This window comes from Heliconius melpomene, chromosome 17 (assembly GCF_056956725.1).
Source record: "Heliconius melpomene rosina isolate 202511_hmr_F chromosome 17, ASM5695672v1, whole genome shotgun sequence".
Classification (NCBI taxonomy): domain Eukaryota; kingdom Metazoa; phylum Arthropoda; class Insecta; order Lepidoptera; family Nymphalidae; genus Heliconius; species Heliconius melpomene.
The window spans coordinates 10159493-10165263 of NC_140405.1; positions in this window are offsets into that span (position 1 = coordinate 10159493).

A 5771-nucleotide genomic window follows, 5' to 3' on the forward strand; every position below is an offset into this window, starting at 1 on the left:
CAGATCTATAAAAGTTGACAAATTTAATTTTGCGGGCGTATGCACACATTTGATTGAAATTAACTCCAATTGTAAGCTTGCAATAGCTTTTCAGATATTAGTATCAATGCTTATTTTTTTGCACAAACAACTAGAAGGATACGATACGGTAGTGTAGTTACTATAGTGCGAAGAATTATAAATTCAAAGCATAGCGTGATGTTTTAAGAAAACTAACAGACGTTCGTCCACATACGATTATATAGTTATAAATAAGATAAACATTACAAGAATGTTTTAAACACGATTTTTTGAGTTGTCAAATCCATATAAAAAATATTTTACAATAACTATAAAAATAAATATTTTAACAATAAGTGCGTAATATTTCACTAGGCAAATATTTTCCTAAGCACACTCCATGTGTTAAATTCAATAGAATCACGTGTTCGAATGAGCTAATACAATGGATTACAGTTGTTAATACAAATAGCAACGAATTTTAAATCAACGAGTTACTCTCTAGAACAATTAAAACTAGTCTTTTAACTAAAAAACGTGAATTTCATGCAAAATCGAAACATAAATGCTCATACCTTTTGATTGCGTTGACTTAGAACCTTAATTTTTTTGTGTTTCAAGGGATCTTAAAATTAATATGGTATTAATTTCAGTTTGATACTCCCACGCGATCCCGAGATAAATAGTCTTGACAGACAGACAGACGCCCATTAATGGTCCTATAAGGGTTCCATTTTACCTTTTGAGGTAGGGAACCCTAAGATGAAAAATAGTTATATTTATTAATAGTACCAATATGTGTCTTGTTATTATTTACAAGCTTTTTTCTGTTGTTAATATTAAAGCATTTCAATTAATATTCTACTACTATATATAATTGCTAAAAATAAATTAACAACTGTGTGCAAGTCATATGAAATAACCTATAGTATCATTTTTATTCGAAGCCACAAGCGTAGCGAATTAAAATAACAAAAACACAATTACACGACACGACACGTAACAATTACTAGACACGACGCCATTACTATATAACGTCTTAGTGAAACGGAAATAAAGATACATTATTAAGATATCAACAATTCCACCACAATCTGCAGAGATGGCAGCGTTGGATATCATTTTAATAATATTCTTATCGTTTTACAGATGTGACGCGCAAGTGAACCAACGATATTATCCGAGATACCATTTAGCGCCGCCGTCTGGGTGGATGAACGATCCCAATGGATTTTGTTATTTTAAAAAAGAGTACCATTTATTTTATCAGTACAATCCTGGAAGCAGTTTAGTGCCAGGCATTGCTCATTGGGGCCACGCAAAAAGCCGTGACTTAGTTCACTGGCAGCACCTTCCTATTGCTTTATATCCAGACGAACAATATGACAAAACTGGAGTATTTTCTGGTAGTGCTTTAGTTGTAGATGATGAATTGTTTCTTTATTATACAGGAAATGTGAATCATCCAGGAAAAACACCTGATCATATACAGCGACAAGCTTTAGCTATAAGCACTGATGGCATTACTTTTTTCAAGTATGAAGACAATCCAATAATAATTGCTAAGAAACATCAACCTAATTTGAGAGATCCGAAAGTTTGGGAAAACAATGGTACTTATTACATGGTACTAGGTAATTCCTTTAATAACGACACCCTGGGTAGGGTTCTTCTTTATGCTTCAGAAGACAAAGTAACGTGGAAACAAGTGTCTATCTTGGGCGAATCAGATGGATTTTTGGGCTACATGTGGGAGTGTCCAGATTTCTTTGAACTAGATGGTCGCTTTATTCTTCTTTCTCTCCCCAAGGTATGAAAGCAGAAGGTTTTAGGTATAGAAATCTATACCAAACCGGTTACATTGTAGGCGATTTTGATTATTCCAGTAAGAAATTTAAGCCTATTACAAAATTCCAAGAATTAGACCATGGACATGATTTTTATGCAACGCAGACTACTTTGGATAAGAAAGGGCGAAGAGTTGTTGTAGCCTGGCTTGATATGTGGGATCAAAACTACCCTGAAGGACAAGATGGTTTTACAGGTCAAATGACATTAGTGCGGCAATTATCCTTAACAAAAGATGGGCATTTAATTCAAACGCCTTTACCTCAAATGAAATTAGCTCGAGGTAATGTTTTGCACGAAGGGGAAGCGCCTGGTGGAACTTTAGTATTGTTAGAAGACAATGCTGCAGAAATAAGCCTTATCGCTAAAAGACAACAAAACTTAGAATTAATCATCGAACCTCAAAATTCACTTAGTGATGGAAAAAATCTCACAGTCGTTAAAATTTCATACGATGCAAATTCGACCACTCTTACTCTTGATCGAGGTGGACCCGACGGTATCCGAACCACAGATTGGCAACCAAAGAAAAACCTCAAATTAAGAATTTATGTCGATGCAAGTTCCGTAGAATTATTTGGTGGAGACGGTGAAGTCACTTTTTCAAGCAGATTTTTCCCCGACGGTAATCTACAAGTGCGCGTGGGCGAGGAAAGTTTGGCAAAATATTTACGAGTAATACAGTTAAAAGCAACAGCTTGCATGACTTGTTGAAACACAATAAGGAAATAATCACACACTGATTAAGTATTTTATTAGGTTTTTAAAATTACACTATTTATAAAAAGGTTAACACAAAATTAATGAAGTTGAAAAATAAATGATTAAGCATTAAATTGAAGGGTTTCATTAATTTTATTTCTTTCTTAAATATCTTTTTACATTTTTGCTATTTAAAAAATAAATGAATCTATCGTAGTGTAGCGGCACTCCGTCTGACAGTAAACGCAATTGTTATAAGTTTAAGTCCAACAAGAATATTTTTTATTTCCCCGCTTTATTAAGAAATCATTCCCTATCATTCCGGCAGTCCGGATTATTTATTTTACAGTCTGGACTCAAAATATTATGTTTTTCATTTTCTCAGCCCTCAAATATATTTTAGAATGCAATATTAACATTTATTTACGATAAATAACAAACATATTTTCTTTCTTATTTCCATAAAAAAAAACAATATAAAACTATATACACTATATATACTATATTTTTTACAATAGAAAACTGACAAATATTTTCAACCCATTAATGTACATTTTATAAAAACTTTTGATTAATAAATTCTTAATAAGTAGCGTTTCTCTATATATAACAAAATACTTTAATGGATTTCGAAGTTTTAGGAATATTCTTCGTAGCAATACAATTAACGGGTAGATGTGCTAAATTGTTTAAGCAGTAAATGGGAAAGTTCTTACTTTCAAAACACGATCAGCACTTAATTTGAGTATGATTTACTTTATTTCAAATAGAAGGGATAATTTAAATTATTTATGTATTAAAAGAACTTATAATATTATAATAATAAATAATTGCAAATTATTAAGACTGTGAAATGGCGCATTTCAACGCCGCACTTTGTACTTGAAAATGTAGAATTACAATTACTTTAAAAATACATACGAAAAATATATATTCCGTTTGATTCCAGAATCCTCATCCCAGAATCTTTATTCAAAAAAGAGAAGATTTTAAATTCGTTAACTATTATATTTATATTTGTCCGTCGAAAAGTTTGTCACTTTTGGACCGACTTTAATTAGTCTTTTTAGGGTTACCTTTTAAGGAAAGAAGAACCCTTATAAGATGTGAACTTTGTTGTTCTCGGTTAAGAGCCTTTATATCCTTTATATATATTGAGTTAAAATTTAAACTATATACTCAGATCACACAAGATTTCCTGAAAAAATCGTATTTCTACATTTACTTAAAAAAAGATATGGTAGCTTATATCACAAAAGGTGTTTCTCGACGCTATAAAGAGAATCAAATTAATAGTGTACTGTCAGTTGAGAATCGGTTGAGAATCAGAACTTAAAAATATAGAAGAAAGGAACAAAATATTTTAGTATTTTTGAATAAATGTTAAAAATTACAAAATAAACATTAACAGAATTGTATCACGTCATAAACGAAAAGGCTATCAAAATTTGTCCTTCCAAGAATGGTGCGTTGTTTTCTTCTAATACCAATGAAATTTAATTTCAGAATATTTACTGGAATATTGAAAGATAGCAAAAATGTTCTGTTCATTTGTAATAAAGAATTAAAGGGCGACGAAAATTGTGTTTTTGTTTACATTTTAATATTATGTAGGTTATAACATCTAAATTAAAAATGAAATCTTATAAAATTTTAATGCTTAAATGTTATTAGTGTATATTGTGTATTTTTTATGTTATCTATAGTACACCTGTATGTAGTTGTTTAATAAATAATACATAGATACAAAAAAACAGGTTCCTGCTTTTTTGGGAAGGTTGAACCCGAATGGAACCTTTTTTCTCTAATTTTTTAGAGTGGTAGTTAGTAATAATAATATTACGACTGAACGCGATTGTGGGTTTGATTATCTTTTGGGGACTTTTGGGGGAAATATTTAATATTTTCATTTCTTCGCTCTGGTAATGCTATGCAAAGCGCGTGATTAAGTTCCGCCACTCAACACACAGTGGGCGGAAAGTGGGAAACGTAAATGTTTTAATGGAAAACCGATCTTAGCCTACCCTGCTATGTGCCAGATACAACGAACCAAATATATTTTATCAAATTAAAAATATATTATTAACATTAGCCTTACTAGAGACATTCTATGTTAGGAATCGAATCTACAACTATCACGTCATGTACCACCAAACAATTACGTCTTAATATCTTTAAATTTGTTAAGTACAAAACTAAAAGACTGTCCTTTAACGTGCTGAAAATTCATTCGACTTCGTATTCAATTACTAAAGGACCTACCTAGCCTTCAAAGTTATTCAAAAGCTGAAGTGACTTTTAATACAATAGGTGTTTCATATAAAATCTTATTACAAAGTATATTTTGTCAAAAGCGCTGCGCACTAGTTAAAATTTTTACTAGAGTATAATAGACATTGTAGATTTTAATTAAAAATATTTGCAATCAATTAAGTGAGTTTACGGCTGGATGCGAAGAGCTGAAGATCGAGTTCAGTAGCGTGCCATTGGAGAGGCCTATGTCCAGCAGTAGACGAGGACATGCTGATGATGATGATAATGATGATGAAGTGAGTTAAACTAATTATAAAATAAATGTCGCATTTACAATAGCAGACCTACGTTTACACTCGAGAGAATGAAATATTTCGCGTTTTTATTTCATCGCGTTAGTATCGATGCAAAGCAAGGCGTTGAGTTCCACCACTCAACCAGCAATGCCTCCAGAATTCGACGAATTGTGAGGAACGGAAGTGTTTAAATGGGAACGAAGTATCTTAACACTGGGTTCCCTCCACCTACATTGCTATGTACCAGATACGGCCTGAAAATAAAAAAAAATAAAGATTAACCCGGCCGGAGTGTGGCGGGGTGTGATACACCCCAAGACCCTCATTATGTGAATTAATAAAAATAAATATAATTTACTATATATTTCATTTTTTTACACGTAAATATATAGCTTATATAATATACACCACTTATTTCCACACTCCCGCCGTGTTAATGAGCCTGCTGGTCACCTGATAGCAAGTAATGATTGCCGCCCACGACCTCTTTTACCACCAGAGGAGTTACACGTGCGTTGCGGCGTTAAGGTTGAAAATAGATACGCTTAAATTTCAATTGGTTTTATTACACTACTGTTATAGTAGTGAGAGTGATAAGCTGTTAAATTTGCAGTTATTATAACATCATGGAGACCTATTGGATTGTGAGGATAAAAAAAGAAGAAGAGTATA